The sequence below is a fragment of the Onychomys torridus genome, chromosome 15 (genome assembly GCF_903995425.1).
Source record: "Onychomys torridus chromosome 15, mOncTor1.1, whole genome shotgun sequence".
Classification (NCBI taxonomy): domain Eukaryota; kingdom Metazoa; phylum Chordata; class Mammalia; order Rodentia; family Cricetidae; genus Onychomys; species Onychomys torridus.
Window position 1 is genome coordinate 62,760,357 of NC_050457.1, and position 21,859 is coordinate 62,782,215.

Here is a 21,859-nt window from a genome sequence, read left to right on the forward strand (position 1 = left end):
CATGAAGCTCACCAATTCAGGTTGACTGGTTGGCTAGGTAACCCCAGGGATCTTCCTTTCTCTGCTTTCCTAGTGCTGAGATTACAAATGTATATTTCATTTCCAGCTGGGGATTAAATGTGCTCTTTGTTCAACAGCACATTACTGACTGAGATGCCTTCATGATCCAGATCACAAGTGTGCCCTCCATTTATATATTATGGTTCATTCCAGATATAGCCAAGTTGACAGCCAAGAAATGCCATCACCCTGTCTATACTTGGTATTTCTTTTAGCTTTACAGGTACATAGTAAACTGCCCTTAAGATTCTATGGATCTTTGCAGCCAATATATAAGTGTAGAATACAGTTATTTGAAATGTAAGAAAACCATCCCATCTATTTTGAGTCTTTCAATTAAAAAATTTACTTAAGCTAAGCCGTGGTGGCACACGCCTTTAATCCCAGCACTTGGGAGGCAGAGCCAGGTGGATCTCTGTGAGTTGGAGGCCAGCCTGGGCTACAGAACGAGATCCAATACAGGCACCAAAACTAAAAAAAAGACTTAAATAAAAATAATCACGGTAGGTTTCAAGTTTTATTTCTTCCTGTGCCAATAGACAGGATACTCCACCACTCCTGTCTCTCCCTCTGTCCTTCCCCCCGCCCCCACTGGCACATGGTTACTAAGACAGAACCTAATTTCACAGACCTTTTGGTAATAAGGGTGGTATCAAGTTTCCAACAATAAGACATAACTGGAAAGCCATATAAAACACCTTCCCCTTTTTTCAACCTCACACACACAAACAAAATGGCTGCCTAGGAGTTTTGTTTTGATTTCCTCTTTCCTCTCTTGTGAGCTGGAAAATAGCATGGCAGAAAAGAGAAGGCCTTATCATTGATGCTAGTATTGATCACGGATTGGCAGAAACCGGGCTTCTGATTTATCTCCCAGATCAGAACTCCTGTTTCAGATGACAGCAATCACGCTGTTATGGAGGAGGGAAAAGGCTGAGCTGAGATGTGAAATCCCTTCTCCCTTTCTCCCTTGTGGTTCTTAGATTCTGGTGCATGGATTGATGTATGTCCCAAAACCACTTTCAGTTGGTTTTAATGACAAACTCTCTTGAATACAACATTAATATGTGACTTCATTCTGGCAATAGTGCTTAAGAGTGCTGGCCCAAATAGCAATGCATCACGTTAACTGTACACTGCCTTGTATAAGCACACAGAAGTTTTACTCATGATGCTCTTTAGAAGTAAAAGTAATTAACAATATTAAACTTCCATCTTCTTAGGGATATGTCTTCTTAGTGATCTGTGTGAAGATATTAGAAGTTTTAATGAAGCTTATCTGACACACTTAAGACACAGGAAAGACCCTTGTGTGTTTCAGCTGAAAGCCTCGTCAGCTTCTGTTTCCTTGAATACTATTCTCATTTGAAAGAATGGCTGAAATGAAAACTGTAATTATGCAAAAATTAGTACTTTGCAGAAGTGAAATAATTTCCAGAATTTATTAATGATGATGATGAAATATGAACTATCAGGAAAATGTTAAATGTGACAGAATTCCATGAGCACTCATTGAGAGTATACTCAGTGTAATGAAATATGTGACTATTCTGATGAGTCATACTTAAGCATGTTTTCCAGATTGCCACAGAATGATAATACAAATCCATAAGTGGAAAAAGGATTATTTAAAGGCCAAGATAAGCCAATGGATTTTTTTGTTGTTGTTGGTTTTTCAAGACAGGGTTGCTGATGGATTTTTAATGCAAAAGTAGACTAACAGTGAACTGGTAATGGCTTAGAATATACCTACCAACTGACTCTGAAAAAATAATAAGCGATCACATTTCGGTGTAGTGACAGAAAAAGGCCATTAACATCTCTCTGAAAAGGTTAAAGCATCCTACATTTCCAAAACAAGATCTATGTGAAAGAAGATTGTTTTTCCTATATTTCAACGAAACAATTCAAGATAAATGCAGCAATGAAACCCTCTTGCTTTCTGATGAAGCAGACATTAAAAGGGACTGCAAAAGTAAGAAATGGTGTCGCCCTATGATTGTTTGTTTGTGGAAATGAAGATATTTTTATTCAACCATATTTGAGAGAAATATATTTTTATGTTACTGTATTATTTTGTAGTCTCCAATTTAAATTTGAATACATTACAATACATCCAAGAAACGTTAACAAAACTTTTTAATGTTGAAAACTAAATGAACAATTTGTCAAGTACAAAATGTTTAAGAACTGTGGATCTAATCTCCACACTAAAAAAGAAAATACCAAAAAGAAGATTGCAGAGCAGAGGGAATTCAGTCGACCGCATCAGATTCACACACAGGGAAGCCAGTGAGGTATTTCCTTGGTTGCTAATTGGTGTGAAGGGGCTCAACCCACTGCAGTTAATTCCATCTCTGGGCAGGAAGACCTGGACTACGTAAGAAAGCCAGGAGGAGCAAGCCATTGAGCAGCAGTCTTCCATGACCTCTGCTTCAGCTCCTGCTCCCATGTTCCTGCCTTGACTTCCTGCCCTGACCTCCCTTTGTAATGGACTGCAACTTAAGCTAAAATAAGTCTTTTCCTCCTCAAGTTTGATTTCAGTTCATCACAGCAATAGAAACCTGATTAAATATCTATTTGAAGATTGCATTCTTCCATAAGCCCCATTTTTCCCTAATTGGATTCATTTTAATCTCCCTTATATTTTACTCATTTTATTTTAATGATGCAATGACTATATGTCATTTTTCTATTTGTTTATTTCAGGCAGTACCTCACTGTAGCATAGTGAGGTAACCCACTTTCACCTAAAATTCACAGTAAGTCTCCTTCTTTAGCCTCAAAAGTTAAAAAAAAAATATGCTTGGCTCATGGTATTTGTTTTAAGTATTGCATTTTTTAAAGGTTTGTTTTGAAAAGTTAAAAAGCTGGAAAGGTGATGGCTCAGTAGTGTAGGTTGGGAGAGATGGATCAATGGTGAAGGTTAGAGAAAGATGGATCAGTGGTGAATGTTGAGGAGAGATGGCTCAATGGTGAATGTTGGGGGAGAGATGGCTCAGTGATGAAGGTTTCATGGCTCTTATAAAGTGCCAGAGTACCAACATCTGTAATGGTTGCCTCACAATCACATGTAACTCTAATTCTGACCTCTACATCCACTCACACACATGTATGTGTATGTATGCACATACACACATAATTAATAAAAATAAATCTTATATTCTTTGCATTCACTTATTTTATTAGTTGGTGGAGGGTGTGCTATGATTCATCTATGGAAGCCAGAAGTTTATGTGCAGGAGTTAGTTCTCTCCCATGGGTTCCAGAGACCCAACCCAGGTCCTCAGGCTTGACAGTAACTGCCTTTACCTACTGAGCCAGCTTGCTGGACCTCGTGAGTTTTCATTCAGAACAAAGTCTCAGTATATTATTGGTTGATTTTGAAAATACCAAATAATGCATGTAGTTACTGTGTGCACATTGATATTCTAGGTGCATCTCTTTCAGTGTTCCTGAGATTTATGGTGCTGATTGCTCCTTCTAAGTTATCCTCTATCTACTAAGAAATTTCTATGAACAGGAAAGTTCCAGGTCTTCTGCTGTTTTTTCCTCTTCCTGGTTGATTGGTTTTCTCATGTAGCTGCTGTTACCCTCTTTAGTTTAAATCTTGATATCCTGCAGAGAGGCAACATGCTGTCTTCTGTTAGATATTTTGCTCCTGGGACAACAAAGGCACAGCCTGGTACTTTAAGTCTTCCCTCAGAAGGTTAGAAGATGGCTGCTCTCCAAGCTGCCCTTATTTTAAGCAGCATGTATTTCTTTTCTTAGATAGTCCTGAACAATTTGGGCCAGAGTATTTCTGATCTGAGAAGATGCAAGGGGATTGCTAAGAACACAAGTTAGGGCATGGGCATGTGATTACTTCTTCCCCCTCTTTGGAAAAGAAGGCAAAAATGTAGAAACCTTGGAATGATTGCCTTCTCTTCCAGCCTCTATCCTACTGCTACATTAGCAATTTTTCTCATTTTCTAGCACTTCATAATATTTATATAAATATATATAATATGAGTCACCATGCCTGGCTATTTCCAGTGTGGCATTGAACTCACAGGGATTTATGCCTCCAGAAGGCTAGGATTAAAGATGTGAGTGCCACCATTTTCTAGCCTCTGTATCTAGTGGCTGTTCTGTTCTCTGACCCCAGATAAGTTCATTAGGGTGCACAATATTTTGGGGAACATAATATCTCCACACCACTTAGTTAAATCAAGATCAGATAAGCAATTTAAACAGACCTATAACTCTCAGTGAAATAGAAGCAGTGATTAAAATATCCTCCCCCAAATTCTACCAGACTTTCAAAGAAAGAGTTAACTTTAATTCACATCAAATTATTCCACATATCGAAATAGAAAAAAATTGTCCAATTCATTTTAAAAGGCCAAGCTATGTAAAGAGACAACAAAGAAAAAAATTACAGGCCCATGTCCCTTATGAACATAGATACAAAAACAAAATAAATGCAAACCAAGTCCAAGAACATGCCAAAAAGATCACTCAACATGATTAAGTTAGCTTTATCCCAGAGATGGAGGGATGGTTAAATAAATCTGTAATTGTAGTCTAACATTTAAACTAAACAAAAAAAAAGCTATATTTTATATGATTATCTCACTAGGTGCAGAAAAAGCCTTTCACAAAATGCAACAATCTCATCTTTTGCCTTAATCTATGTAAATTATTTGCAATGCTTTGCCTTGCCAGTATGTAGAGATTTCCGACCTCATCATAGAGCATTCCTTATCCTTTCATCCCGCCAAGTACTGTTGCTCTTTGTGGCATTTCACTATATGTTATGAGGTCTGCTTTATCAGTATTGTCCTTGGCCACACTTGCTTGATGAGCATATGCCTGCTCTACTGCAAGACTGTATTTTACTCGCAACATTTACCTTTGAAGCTAGCTGTTGGTTGCCTAAAAATTTAGAGACTGTCCCTTTTTCAAAGCACAGGGACAAATAGCCAAACAAATGGAAGCACATGAATTATGAACCAAAAGCTGAGGAGCCCCAACTGGATCAGGCCCTCTGGATAAGTGAGACAATTGAATAGCTTGAACTGCTTGGGAGGCACCCAGGCTGTGGGACTGGGACCTGTCCTTAGTGCATGAGCTGGCTGTTTGGAACCTTGGTCTTACACAGGGATACTTTGTTCAGCCTGGAAGGAGGGGACTGGACATGCCTGTACTGAATCCACCAGATTTAAATGAATCCCCAGGTGAGTCTTGGCCCTGGAGGAGATGGGAATGGAGGAGAGGGGCTGGGGGTAAGGTGGGAGCAGGCGCAGGAAGGGGGAGGACAGGGGATCCCATGGCTGATATGTAAAATTAAAACACACATATAATTAAAAAAAAAAAAAAACTCTTCAATGAAGGGCAGAGGGATGTCCAATGGGGTGAAATACTTGCCACACAGCATGAGGACCTGAATTTGGATCATTACACACATACAAAAGAGACAGACAAGGAACATGTCTGTAACCTCAGTGCTGTAGAGATAGAAACAAGAGGAGTCTTTGAGCTTCCTGGCCAGCTAATCTGAGCTCAGTCTCTGACCTCCAGGCCCAGTGACAGATTTTATATAATAAAAATAAAGTAGAGAAATAATTAAGAAGACACACTACCTAGACCTCTGCTATGATATGCATGCCTGCCTGCACATACATATGTATATATTGGGCATATTTATACACACACACACACACCTCACACACAATCCTTCAATGCATGCAACTTTTCTTTCACATTTTACTCATGCTCATGTATTAGCAGTTGCCAGTTCCCAGTGATAACATTGTCCTCACTATTTGCCATCTGGCCTCTAACCCAATGGCAGAGGTTTGAGTATTTAATTCATGATTGCTTCTTCAAATACTAATGTATTCATTAGCATGCATAGACTTTAGTGAATCTACTCCTTCATTATGGAAATCCAACAAGGATTCCAAAGGGATCCTCATTAGTGAGTCATAAAATACACTGATAGGTTTGCAATGCATTGTCTCTGTGAAATCTAAAGAATAGGATAGAGAAATAAAATATTTGCCCAATAAGAGGCACCCAGAAACAAACAAACAAACAAAAGAAGTACTCTGGGTATAAACCAAATACAACATTCTGAAAGTCAGATAGTTGATGAGGAAAGCATTTCAGATATGAACCCATTTTAGCGTGTATAAAGATGAATACATACCTTTATATGCTTATTTTATTAATAAATATCAGTTACATAAAGTATTTTGTAATGGAGATTGTGCTGGTTTAAAAGAAAATAACCCCCAAAGGGAGTGGCACTAATGGGAGGTATGCCCTTGTTGGAGTAGGTGTGGCCTTGTTGGAGGAAGTGTGTCACTGTGGGGTTGGGTTTTGAGGTCTCCAATGCTCAAGCTACAAACAGTAAGACAAACAACTTCTTGTTGCCTGAATATCAAGATATAAAATTCTCAACTTCTTCTCCAGCACTATGTCTGCCTGCAAGCCACCATGTCACACCATGATGGTAATGGACTGAACCTCTGACCTGCAAGGCAACCAATTAAATGTTTTCTTTTATAAAAAGTTGCCGTAGTCATGATGACTCTTCATAGTAAGAGAAACCTTAACTGAGACAAACATATACTTAAGTTATATTAAAGTATTATTAAATAAAAAAATAAGATTGCATCTGTATTTTGGATTATCAGATAAAGTCTCTATATCCACATTTATTTAAGCACCAAGGAAGTTTTTTTTTTCCTAATTTATGTAATTGCTCCTGATGATATGACTGAATACTGGATAGCATCTGTTGTTTACAAGTTCTACCTATCCATTGGGTCACTTGGAATTTTATTTTGCACATTATAAGCTATGCTATTGAAATTCAGGAAGGTAAACAATTGAAATGACCTAGTTAATATTTTAATTAGAATATTACGTTATTTAGCATCTATAGTAAGGTTTAAATAGCTAATTTTTTTAAAAAAATAACTGAATTTTTGTTGAAGCAATACAATTCTAGTTTAAAACTAAAACATATTACATAAACCAATTTATCTGCATCTTATTCACACACTGGAAGAAGCACTGAATGGAACTGTTATATTTTGAAGGGTTTGCCATTCTCAGAAATATGTTACTTGAATTCTCTTCCCACAGTTGTTCGTTGCCTCTTCCTGAATGATTTATCAAAATCTTTTTTCAAAAATGGCAAAACCCTTTACATGAGGGCAAATTCTCTTTATTCAATAAATAATGAAACAAAACATACTATTTTTCTTAATCTAAGGATATATTTGTGACATACTTTTCTTAGAAATCTAGGAGAAAATGAGTACCTTCAACATAATAATCATGTAATCGCGTTCCATCATCTCCAATTATACAGCAAGAACACTACACTGATAACTATATTTAAAACTGATTACATAGTAATTTAGAAGAGCTATTAATAGGAATAATACTTTTGATTTGTTGGTTGTTATCTGAAGGTAAAACTGATTGTTTCCAGAAGTTAACACATCTTTGTTGTTGTTGTTTTAACTTAGGTTATAATTTGAGTTAGGAGACAGACCAACCAAAAACAAAGACCCTGTAGCCAACATAGCATAAGCATTCAGAACACACTACTAAAAACTTTTGCAGCAATTTCTTAAATCTCTTTATGTGAATTCTAAAGCTTCCTACAACCTGACTCCTGCATAATCTCCCATGGTATCCTTCATTGGTTGTGTGCTCTCTCCCTACTGTACCAAGTCATGAATATCTGGGCCTCCGTTCATTCCATAGTTATTTTCTATGTTTTCCTACATATAAAAAGCATTAGCATATTCTCTTTTCCTCTTTAACTTTCTCTGCTTCTGTTTGCCTATTTACATTTTGGCAGGCATTTCTTGTTTTTGCATTTATTTGTCCCCAGACCATTGTACAAAACAATCCCAGAGTTCTGTGTTTATGTCCTTATTCTATCTGGTGTAATTGGGCTGAGTCCTGCCTCAGGGGAGCAGCTCATGTCCTTGAACTGACTGGTCCTCATAATGAATTGCTTTCCCTAGTCTCTGCAAAGGCTGCTACAGGAATGGGGCCTGACCTAAGCTGGCATAATTAGAATGACTTATAGAAATCACAGAAAGAATAAGTAGGACTCAGAAACATAGCAAGGATGCACAAACTGCCAGTGGTCAGTGGGAACAGAAGCGATGCCTGGGATGGAAGCCAGCACAGAAAAGAACAGATGGAAGAATTGGAAATGTTCAGACTTGATATCCCTCTTTGGCCCAAGATTGCTGAGGCAGAGCCTGTGTGACATTGCTTTATCTGCCTTCTTAGACCAGGCACTTTGTATATTTGTACTGATTTAGCAAATGCCTATCCACATTGTTAAAATTTTTTCATATATTTTAGTGCCTATGCTTTTTATCAATATATTCCACAATCACATTACTAATCAGTCCATTCTTTCATCGACAAAACTTAGTACTACCGTGTGCTTGACAGCTAATGCTCCCTGTGATGCACCAGGAACCAAATGATGATAATTCAGTTTCCTGTGCTCGTAAGGAAATTACAGACTAATGAAAGGTTCTTTTTTTTAAATTCATTTTTTTTTCAGTGTTTTTCTTAAATTTTATTTTACATACCAATCCCAGTTCCCCCTCCCTCCTCTTCTCCTACCCTCCCTTAATCCCACCCCCATCTGAGAGATTCTTTTCTAATGAACTCCAACAAACTCCTTTGAACTTTCTGGAATAGATTCAGGCATCAGGAATTCTGTGTTTGTCTTGGCATTGTTAATTTTTAGCAATGATCCTGCTGTTTCAGTTTCATTTCTTGTTGCTCTGATAAAACGCCTTGACCAAAGCAACTTAAAGAAGAAAGGGCTTTTTGACCCACAATTCCAGGCTATAGTCCATCACTGGAGGGAGTCATGACAGCAGGGCCTAGTCTTGTTACATTCACAGTCAAGAGCAGAGAGCAAAGAATTAATGTGTGCATTCTACTTTGGCCTCTCTATTTTTCTACAGTCTGGTGTTCCCTGCTCAGAGAATTCCCCATCCACAGTTAAGATGGATTCCCCACGTTAGTTAACCTAATAAAGATAATCTCGATAGAAATCCTCCAAGACTATCCTTAAGGAGGACATCCTTCAAATGCGTTCTAAAAGCCTACCTCCTGGATGTTCCTAGCAGCTGTCATGGTGACAAGCCAACCATCATATCTTCCAAGGAAGTCTTATTGGAATCTCTCAGTCTCCAAATATCAACAGTCTGAATATTTGGTTCTTTGATTCTCTAATCTCTAGATGCTGTCTGCTGACCCTATTCCTTCTTCATAAAGATTCCATTTAGCTTTGATTTCTCTATCATCAGACCACATTGCCTGTCTCTCCAGCCCTTGGGCTTAGTGATTCATGTTAAAATATGTCTGTCCAGTCATGATCCTTCTTTGGTTCTTGGCTGTAAATCCCAGCCTCCTTGAGTTGTCTTTAGAAAGAGGCCCCATTGCCTCATATTACAGTGAAATACTTGTTCCATCTGTTGTTATTGACCTGAATAAATCTTAGCTTTTCAATAAAAGACATCACAGGAATGTTTTGTTTTCTTTACAAGTGCATGGAAAGACAAGTGTAAGGTGAGTGCTATAAAAAGGCACATGGTATTTTGAAGGAGAGTCTTCTCTACAGCAGAAGAAGACAGAATAGGGAAGAGATTCCTTTATGAAGAGACATTGAAAGCAAAATGGAGAGAAAGACACTCCTTGGGCAAAGTCCTCAGTGAGAGGGGAGCCACAGAGGGAAACATAAGGAAAGACTTCAGAGGCCAGTACAAAATTGACAGAAGTTAGTGAATATAAGGGCTTGGTGGATATAGTAGTTTTTTTTTAAATTAGCATTAAAACCAAAATATGTCTATCAATAAATCATACACGGAATAAACTAATCAAAATTCACCTCTTTGCTAACTTTTGTACAAAGTAAATGTGTGAGTCGGCAAATTGTGGCATGCACTACAACAGCCCTGTCTAGAGCTCCTGCCTACAGATTTTCACTGTTACAACAGCTAGAGAGAGATCTCATTCTGGTGACAGTACAATTTCCAAATAACTTCAAATGGCCAGTCATAAAATAAAAAAAAAAAACAAAAAAACATTTCATAATCAGTATCGGGGTACAGAAAAATTATTTCTGGATTTCAATAACTTCCTTAAGCTTTAAAAAAGGAAAGATGACCATCAAACATGACATAGGAAGGGAAATCAAGTGAAAATGGTGATTTTAGAAGTTTCTTAAAAGTAAATTGTCATTTAAGAAGGTTTCTAAATGCCTAAAGCACTACAAAAATTGTTTGAAAGGAACAAAATGTTTGTTTTGTTAAGTAATTAATTTACTTTCCAAATTTTGTGAATTACTGCATGATTTATATAATTAATGACTATATTTCATTGTGTTGACAATGTACTAAATTGAAAATGTAAAATTGTTTTCGATGCATATTAAAACAACACAGTATAATATGTCATCTTGTCCTCAACCATTTCTATTTCATGCCCAGAGGATGAAGGCAGGTTGGAGGAAAGAATCACATAAACAAAAAAAATAAATAAAAACTATTAGGTAAGCAAATAAATCCTCCTGAGCTGTTAGGAAATTAATACTGATTATAAATGCAGAGTTGAAGTTTGGAGTGGATAATCTGGATGCATAGCAAGAAACATATTCAATAAGCTGCCCTAGAACCCACTCAATGTATAACAAGCAGTAAACATTGTACAACGTATTTACAATTACTGCTTAACAATCAAGACTCTAAGCTACAGTTTGGGCTTCTTTTTCACAGAAATGGTACACCCACACACATGCAGCTCCTGCATGATTAACAGCATCTTCCATTTAAGTGGTTATGCTAAGGAGCTTCAGGGCTTCATGAGCTGTTGCTTCCTCCTTGAAGTAACAACATTGGATGTGTTCACTTCATGTGAAATCTACAGGAAAACTCTGCTTTGAGCTTCAAAGCACATGCATTTTAATATGTAAAATGGTATTCCAGATAGTTCATTCTGGATTTCATCATTCACCCTGCCATGTCTGTATTGCTTATAAAATGTGTCAGTGTACTTCTACATTCCTAATAGCTCTTCATTCCAGAAGATTCTATAGAGACATCTCAATGTCAGCATAGTTTACATTCCCCACGCCCTATTTTTTTTTCAATTTTCCTCTCAAATGTTACAAGCAGAGATCACTTCCCCAAAGACCACACAACCAAATAAATTAAAAACCTCATTCCCCCAAACATTCTTTCCTTAATAGACTTCAGGAGACATAATAATACTATGTTATGTGTTTGCCCCCTAAATGCAAGAGCAAGGCCATTGAGCAATGCTCTAAACATAATGCATTTTGAATAGTAGCTAGTCAATAAAACCTGTTGATTTAATAATGAAAGCATATCATTTATCCCAGCTATTTTCATACACTTGGCATTCCATAACAAACTCTTATAGATCTAGGCATATTGATTTGGTAAGCTTGATGAAAATAAAAATCAGATTTGGAAAAATTAAACATCATGTGTTCAAGCTGAACATTTAACTTGAGGTTTAAAACTGCTAATAGGGGACTGGCAAGGTAGCCCAGATGTGCATAGGATCCCTAGAGCCTAAATAAAAGTGAAAAGAGGAAACTGACTTCTGAAACTTGTCCTCTGTCATCTACACTCCCACCTCCACACACACACCAGGAATGTGCTACCCTCCCTACATTCATGATAAATATGGACATGTAAAATGTTAATAATTTGCAGACTGAAGTATTTTGATTAGGGACATAAGAGAGATTTGAAACCAACTTCATCTATGTGTATCTTTAGAAAATGAATTTAGGGTACTCAACACAAGGAATAACATTCCCAGTGCCGTGGATCTCACACCTCTGGTCTGTTTTGATGATTGTTTGGTCCTTCTTTCTCTAGAACAAGGACAAGCATGCACTAAGTACCCAAAAGATTCCTTCTGAACATGACACAGTTGTGACACTCAAGAATTCACCAATGTATTGGTCTCTGCACATGACTGGGCCCATTAACATTCCAAATTCTAAGAGGCCCATTATCTCCCACTCCTTGCTGTGAGACGATCTGTAATTAATGCTTTTGGGAGGAGGTATGTCACATTCTTCAATGGCATTGCTCCAACAAATAACTTCTCACCCAATGAAGTCAAATATCTCTAATTTAACTTATTAGGTAATTCACAAAGGAATGTACAAAAGTACAACGTGAGCTCCTTGAGAGGACAGTGCCTGTGGGAGAAGGATGGAGAAGGAGGGTCTTGAGGGTTGAGAATGGCTACAGTGCATTATATAAATGTGGGGAACTATGTAACAGTTACTGGAAAATGGGTGATCAATGAATAAATGAGTACTGTGCCTCATAATGATGGCTCCCAATATATCTCAAATATTTCAGTTCCTCCCTTCAGCACACTGAATCATTGCCTTTCTCCTCTCCTGCACTTACAACTTCTTTATGCCTTGACTCCTTATCTTTTGATTGCTTAATTAGTAACCAAATTGAACCTAAAACGACACTAGCAGAAATGATTCTCAAGGCAATGACTTCAATGGAACTTGGGTGCCGGTGTCTGAGGATGAAAGGGTCTCCAGACAGTGTTCTTATTGCTTACAGCTAGAAACATTTACTGTGTAAGTGCAAAACTGTTTCCACCCACATCAAACAGACACTTGAAAAACTAGGTGGCAGGGGTGTCCCTTTTCTTGCAGGCATTTGAGTTTATAGCCTGACTTCTCAACATACCAAAAAAAAAAGGAATAGATTTAATTCACTCAAAGGCCAAATAATTGTGAACAGACCTCCATTTACAGTTACAGTGTTTACACTTGGGGCTCTTCCAATCTAACCTTCTAGGAACTACAACTCTGCATTACAGGACCCAGATAAAATGACCTGACCCTACAAGCACCCCTGGAGTGGCCATCAAGTCTTCTCAAAAATGTACAATATTATGAGGACTATTATCACTCAGGATTGTTCCCAAGACCATTTCCAAATGTCATGAAAAGTTTGACACTTTAGTGGCAATTAGGAAAGTTTTGTTATGTGGGAATGCCACTTTACAGCAAGAGGGTGGCTGTAACAGAGGGGAGATGGAAAAGAAAAAGCCCTGGAGGCAGAGGAGAAAATCAAGTCTGCCAGAGCTGACAAACTGAAGTTTCTATAGGGGCTGTCCACTGGTAAAGTTGTTAACTAGATATTATCTGTATTTTGACTTTACCACTTGCCTTCTCATCATCTATATAAATGCAAGATTTTTTTTTTCTATCAAATGCACAGTCATATTTTTACTTCTCATCCTTTAGGGTCTACTTTTCCTTAATTTTCTTCCCTCTAAACCAGTACAAATTTCTTTTATGCCTTAATTCACACCACAGGCTAAAGACAGTTGTCTCAATGCTGTGTTTTTCCAGGGAAGATTGAGGCTAAGCATTATTCAAAAAAGCTTTGGGTTCTAAGTTTCAGGAATAGTCTCTGAGAACTTGCCTGGGAAATAGAGTGTGCATATATTTTGATTACTTAAAATCAATCACTAAACATATAACTCTGACATCACCTCCACTATTTCCCCTTACCTACCTCTTCTACTACACCAACATCTGCTCTCTTGCTCTTCTGTAGGTACCAAGGTTCATACCTGCCTACAACATCATGTTCTGTCTACTTCCTCTGCCTAGTATTTCCCAGAAAGTGGTTTCTATCATCTTCTCACTTCTTTACAATGTTTTCTGGAATTGAGCATCTTCTATAAACCCAAATTTCCCAAAATGTTCACTAAAGTCCATTTCACAGTCTCTAGACATGTGATCACTATTATCCATAGAATCTTGAGTTATTTGCACTAACTGGCTTTCCATCACTTGAGATCAATACATATGTGGATATTGCTGCCTGGTTTCATAGGTATTGGTCACTTCACACTGTAGTCTCTTAGGTTGTTGATTGTAGGCTTGAAGGGAAGTGGTGGATAATTGCTGATGGATGTGGTAGAGGAAACCTGTTCACCTGTGGCAGCCAGGAATAAAGAAAGAAGGCAGAGGTCCTAGTTACACCTTCAAGAACATATATTCTCAATGACCTAACTTTATTCCATCACCTCCTTCTATTGCCTCCCCAAAATGACCCAAGCTGGAAACAGGGTTATAGAATGTTGGCTTTTGGGGACCATTGAACACCCAACCTATAAGAGCATTGTAGACTTCTGTATCAGTTATTTGTTTATCTGGCATACTGGTTGAGGCTAACTACCAATAAAGTTTACATAAGCAATGTTATCTAATTTACTCGCTGCCATGTCAGTGTGTAATAAATTGTTGTCCGAACTTCTTAAATGTAGAGCCTGTCTTACAATTAAGAATTCCAGGTTGAGCATTGCAATAAGCCCAGCTTACAGGAGAAAATTCTCCTTTTCAGGTGAATGACAAATGAAATAATATAGAAGTTGTGATGGAATTAGAAAGAAGGTTTTCTGAAGCATGATTTTATGCTAACTAGCCAAAGAATAGTGCAGAGTTGGTCAGTTAGCTAAATGGTTGATAGAAAGTGGACATTTATACATTCTTTAGTGACAAGAAGGAGTAAACAAAACTATAGTAGAGAAATGGATGAATCTTTCATCATTCAAGAAGTTAATTTGAAATCTCTTCATGACTTCTGAATAAGTAGTCACATTTAGGAAATAAAAATGCAGAGCATTCGGTTAAATTTGAATTTTCCATAAAGTGAATAAAACATAGTATGATGAAGTTTCATACAATATTTAAGAGCCATGGGTTTTATCTGGCAGACCTACTCTTAAGATGACTCATTACAGATTTACTTGAACCTGTGAAAGCCTGAAACCTGACTTCCATTGTGAAGTCCACCCAAGGAAATACATTAAATGTTTCGTGAGAACATAAGACGGAGACCAGATGCAAGGGTGAGACCAAGACGCCTTCTGACCAGTTATGGTTTAGAATCTACATTTTCCGGGAGAGATTGTGCCCTAAAACCTGGGTATTGTCTTTGGACAATTGCCTGCTTTCTCTAGAAAGACAGAAAATGAAAAGGAGGTACACAAGATGAGGAAACAAAAACACACAAAGAGCACCTACCACTAGTGACCCCACCTTGTGCTTGGTTAAGAAAATTTTTGAAAGAAAAATATCATACCTTATTAAATGGGAAAATAAAATGTTACTAGTTCGTAAAACCACACTTTCTTATGTATAAGGAATGATTTGATCATGGCAAAAATTAGATATACATAGCTGTATTGCACAATATAATTTCAAACAATCTATGTCCAGGTTTTAGTGAAAAATTTAGGATGATGAAATAACTATCATTACTTTGTGTTTATTTATTTTTACTTTACAATAGCACATGATATTTATAATGCTTTAAAATAAATAGTTCTATCAGGACATTTTTTTTTTTTTAGTAAAAAGCATAAGCACTCCATAATTTAGAAGCGATCCATAGAATTCAGTTTGTAGCTGTGGTTTAGGATCTAAGTTTGCTAGGAAGGATCTTCACTGTATCCTCTGTAGTTTCAAAGAGACCTTTGGAAATCTCCTGGTCCTGAAGCCTCTCCACTCTATTCCACATCACATGCCACTAACTGGCCTAGAATGGATCACAAACATTTTACATCTTAGCAGCACACAGTCTTCCATCAAAAACCATGATGAAGATGATGTGTTTGCTTTGGTTTTGTCTTAGGTTTATAGAAGTATCTATAAACAGTAGCATCTAAGGTTGCCTAGCTGGTCAGCACATTCAGAAGCATGGGGTCTTCCCTGCAGTGTGCAAGGGAAACTTTCCCCAAATAACCACTTCCATTCATTGCTAAATTTACACAGACCATCAATACATTTTTCCATGAAATAAAGTACTTATTTAGAATAAGAATTGTCATACATTGATTTCAGCATATTTGAGTCTATATTTTCACGCTTTAGATATTATATATAGATGCCATAAAGCTTAAGTAACATGAGGGGGGTTCTTGCTACCTCGCAACCTCCCTCAATCACAGTTCTTGGAAAGAGCTCTGCCATTTGCTCGGTCTTTTGTTTTGCCTGTCAACACTCAGCATGCAGGCAGGTTCCTGGATGCCAGGCTGCTTTTGCTTACAATCCAAAGGCTCTAAAATTAGAAAAAAGAAAATAGACTTTTATGTCTCTAGCTTTAAACTTTGGCTTTTATGTTGTGTTCAGCTGTATTTTAGCAGAATCTTAGCAACATTTACCAATAAACTTGCTGTGCTTTAGTGTTTATATGATGCTGTTAATTCAAATTTGGATTCATTTATTTGATGTGTATGATACCAACTAATTATTCCTAATAAAATTAGATTCTAAACAAAAAAAGAAATATTGGCACTGTTTACAAGGTATCATTTATAGTATTTTTGTATAAAATTATATATATATATATATATACATACACACACATATATATATACATATATATATAAAAATACTGCAACTCCTTAGCCTAAAGTAGTCTATAATTTTGTTTCTTGGTTATTTTAGGCTTCAATTTCAAATCTTTCAAAACCTGACAAAAACAAAATGAGATCCAAGGAAAATAATTAATAAGAATGTTGAGGTCAATAAGTTTAACCTCTGAGTGTTGTGCTCTACATCAATGCAGTTCTTCTAATGCTGATCCATCACAAAATGCCATGGTAAACCTCTCAATCATACTACATATCTAGCATCTGTAGATAGAAATCTAAATCGTCTTATTAAATAAGAAACACAGAGCCAAATTCAGAGTTAAAGCCAAAGAGATGAGAGGTCTAGCAAAGAGCCAAAACTACCTTTAGCTTACCACACATTGCTGTCCTTACCCAGAGAGAGAGAAACCTTCTTTCTGTGTGACTTGTCTTTTTAATTGCCTTTCTGTTCTGCCTTCTCATTGGCTCTAAACCCAACCACATGACTTCCTCATCACTGCCTGTCTGTACAGACCTCCAGGTCTCTATGGTTAGTATTGGGATTAAAGGTTCGGGTCACCACACAAGCCGTGTGCTTGACCTCACAGAGACTCTTAACTCTTACAAAAGTTAACTTTCCTGGGTTCTGAGCATAGTTTACTCATGTGCCTCTTTAAGCCAAAGCAATAAAAGATACTTAGCTAGTAAATGACCTAAATCCAGATTTCTAGTATTCATTAAAATACCTTGAGAAATAATTTACTTTAGTTTCGCCAATGAACAAATTAAAAAAGGCCAGAATATTTTAAACTTTTCTCCAGTCTCACTTTTTTAATTACTCCACTCTGGTTGCAGAACATAATGGTACCAAAAAGCTATTGTCAAGCACTAATAAATATTCAAGATATGAATCTATTAAGCACCAAGATGTTGGTTCATATACCATAATTGGATAGCAAGCATCATAAGTAAACAAAACAAATAGTCAAGAAGGCATGCTCTCTTTTGGAAAGTTTTGGATAGTTCCTGTTTAGAGTTCTCATCTGTAAATGATCACGGCCATCAAATTGGCTAAAGGGATAAGAGATCACTCAGTATGGTTAGTGCTCCCCTTGCAAAGAAGAAAGCAAGAGAATCTGAGTCCATTCCCTGAAACTAAGTATAAGAGAAGTTTCGCAGGAGGCAGGGCGCGGGGGACGACTATACATACATGTAATCCCAGTGTTGGGAAGTAGAGTGATTCACTGACCAACAAGCTTAGGCACGGCAAATTCCAGATTTCCAGGTTCCTGGCAAGATAGAAACCCATCCTCCATGAAAAGAAAGTGTAGTTAGAGTTTTTCTGCCTGGCCCAGTCAGGACAAATCTCTCTCACCCGCCAGGCCCATAGATGCTCAAAACCAACCAAGTAAACACACAGAAACTTACATTGTTTAGAAACTGTAAGGCCGTGGCAGGCTTCTTGTTATCTATTTCTTCTATCTTAAATTAACCCATTTCTATTAATCTATACTTTGCCACATGGCTCGTGGCTTACCAGTACCTTACATCTTGTCATGGCAGCGGCTGGCAGTGTCTTTTTCCACCCAGCCTTCCACCTCCCAGAATTCTCTTCTCTCTTGTCCCACCTATACTTCCTGCCTGGCCACTGGCCAAACAGCATTTTATTTATACAGAGTGATATCTACAGCACTTCCTCTTTTCTTTTTTTGTAAGGAAGGTTTTAACTTTTACAAGAAAGCATCTGAGAACAGAAAACTATTTCCCTAACCCTGCATTAAGTTTTCTTTTTCATTTGGTAAATTTTATGCATGCATACATGGTGTGTGTGTGTGTGTGTGTGTGTGTGTGTGTGTGTGTGTGTGAGAGAGAGAGAGAGAGAGAGAGAGAGAGAGACAGAGAGAGAGAGAGAGAGAGAGACAGACAGAGAGAGAGAGAGAGAGAGAGAGACAGACAGAGAGAGAGAGAAATAGACAGACAGAGACAGAAAGAGATAGAGGGGGCATATTAGATGTTTGGGTGTAGTTCTCTGTTCTCAAGATACTCCCAAACAACTAACATTGCCACTCTGGCTGGCTCTCTCTCTCTCTCTCTCTCTCTCTCTCTCTCTCTCTCTCTCTCTCTCACACACACACACACACACACACACACACACACACACAACACATGCATGCACTCACAAAATTAAAAAACAATGAAAAAGAAAAAGGAAACAATTCAGTGTTAAGGAAATAGCCTTGATTTGCAAGCATTAAGCCTCTAAAACACATGAAAAGAAGAAATTGGTAGGATGGCACATTCTTTTAATCCCATAACTTGGGAGAACAAGACAGGAGTTTTCTGAGCCTACTTAGCAAGTCTCTGACCACTTAGACACGCTGTCTTTAAGAGTAGATGTTGTCTCAGTACTAGACCACAAGTTGTCCTGTTACCCTTACATGCATGAATACACACACACACACACACACACACACACACCTCTACATGTACAGAAATAGAAACATATATAAACAATCATATACAAAAAAAAATGAATGAATGAGAGAAAGAAGGAAGGAAGGAAAAAAGGAAAGACAGAAAAAAATGTGATAGCTTAATGCTGAGAACAAATCAAAGTCAATGCAATAGTCTGCCATTACCCTGAAAAGGGGAAGCTATAATGTACCCATTATTCATCAGCTGCAATATTCAGGAGTAGAAGGGTTATCTTTGTATAAGGCTATTGTTGTGTGGATGAAGAGCTCAAGTTCTGAGTGCTTGTTTGCTAAGCTATTGGCACTATGGGGAGGTTGGAGAGCCATGGGGACATGGCAGCACCTTTCTGGCAGAAGGACATTCCCAGAGATAACTCTCTGAAGGGCATACTCACCTCTGATTCTCTCTGTGCTTTCTGCTTCCCAGTCTGTGTACTTGGAGCATCTTCTACATGGTTCTACTACCATGCCTTTTCTGCAATGATTGGTTGAAACTAAGAGCCAAAATTAATCTTTCTTTCATGTTTCTTCTGTCAAGTGTCCTGAAACATTGGTGAGAAAAAGAAATTGGACAGGGGCTGCCTCATTTAAGGTTTCTATTGCTGTGATGAAACACTGTGACAAAAAAATCAAACAGGCAGAAAGAGAGTATCTGGCTTCCACTTCCACATTCAAGTCCACAGTTAAAAAAAGCCAAGACAGAAACTCAAACAGAAAAGGAACCTGAAAGAAAGAGCTGATCCAGAAGCTGTGGAAGACTTGTTTACTAGCTTGCTTCCCATCGGTGTCTCAGCCTGCTTTCTTATAAAACCAGGACCAGGCCGAGCAGTGGTGGCTCACGCCTTTAATCCCAGCACTCGGGAGGCCGATCTCTGGGAGTTCCAGGCCAGCCTGGTCTACAGAGCGAGGTCCAAGACAGGCACCAAAACTACTCAGAGTAACCCTATCTCAAAAATTAATATAAAATAAAATAAAATAAAAACCCAGGACCGTCAGAGATAGCACTGTCCACAATGGGCTAGTTCAGTCCCTATCTATCACTAATTAAGAAAATGCTCAACAGCTGCATTTTATGTAGGCATTACTGAGCTTCCCTCCTTTCAGATGACCCTAGCTTGTGTCAAGGTTATGTAAAAGTAGCCATGACAATTGATACCTTGTGAACTTGACACACAAACATATCACTATGAAGCCATAACCTGTCCCTTTTTTTTGGTCATCCTTAAGATCTCACATTAACATCAAAATCACAATATAAAACCTTTTAAAAACTTAAAAGTCTCACCATCTTTACAAATTCAAACACAATGGGCTGGGCCCTCCCCCATCAATAACTAATTAAGAAAAGGACCTATAGCTGCATTTTATATAGGTATTTTTCTCAGTTGACGTCCCCTCCTTTCAGATTACTCTAGCTTGTGTGAAGTTGTTATAAAACTAACCAGGACAGGGGGCATAATCATGATTCGGCAATTCTGGGATCTAATGAGCTTCAAGCCATCACTTAACAGAATTATTTATTAAACTAGTAGGTTAACAAAGTTCTTTTGATGCAAAAAAATTTACACATTGTATATTATGTATTATGTATGATTTAGTCACCATTCTATCTATGTTAGAAAATAAAGAAAAATTTTAATAATTGCTACCATAATTCACATTTTAATTTTTTTGTTAGGGATTGTTTTCATGTGTGTATGTGTTTATATGTATATGTGAGTAGTTGTATAAGTGTATGTGTGTGTGTATATGTGTGTATGTTCATGTGTATGTATATGTTTGTGTCAGTATGTGTGTTTGTGTATATTTGTGCTTGTATATATCTATTAGTGTGTGTGTGTGCGTGCATGCGCGCGCAAGCACGCTGCATGTGACATTGTACAAATTGTACAAATGTTAAGGTTGAAGTACAGCTTGTGGAAGTCAATTCTCTCTTTCCACCACATGAATTCTAGGGATTGAACTCTGTCCTCGGGTGTGGGAGCAAAAGCCTTTCTTGCTTAACAATCTTTATCCATATAAAACAGAATGTTATATCAACTAGATGGTCTAAAACTGAGCTCAGATTAGTTGATATTTGGGTATAAATGTAATATTATTAGTTGAGAGGCAATAAATAATAAACATAACTGATTTAGGAGGAAATGATATATATGTTAAGTAAAATCTACACAGCCCTTTTGTGGTGGTTTAAATAAGAATAGCCCCCAATAGGCTCATGTATTTGAATGCTTAATCAGCAGGCAGTGTCACAATTTGAAAAGATTAGAAGGTATAGCCTTGTTGGAGGAAGTGTGTCACTGGCTTTGAGATTTAAAAAGACCCTAACAAACTCAGAGTCTCTCTCTGAGCATAAGGGAAAGGATGCAGTTCTTAGCTACTTCTCCAGCACCACACTTGTCTGCCATCATGCTTCCTGCCATGATGATAATGGACTAAACCTCTGAAACCATAAACAACTCCCAGATACATGGTTTCTTTTATAATAGTTGCCTTGGTCATACTGTCTCTTCATAACAAGAGAACAATGACTAAGATACCCTATATTCAACACCATATTTTTTGCATGACTGAAGGATCATTCCCAAAGAATGTATACTGCACCTGCCCAAATGCACTATAGTCATCATATAATAAAAAAATTAAAATACCATCATTTTGGGGGTAAAGATTGGAGCTGTAGTGGTAAGACCATAAGATGCCCAACTTGAGTCTAGATATACTACTTGTTTCATTTCTATTGAAAATTAGAAAGAGTGAATGTTATTAGAAAAGTCTAACTAATTTTCAAATTAAGGAAAAGGAGGAAGATAGTGTAGTGGGAATGTCTGTACAGGTCTAAGTATTTT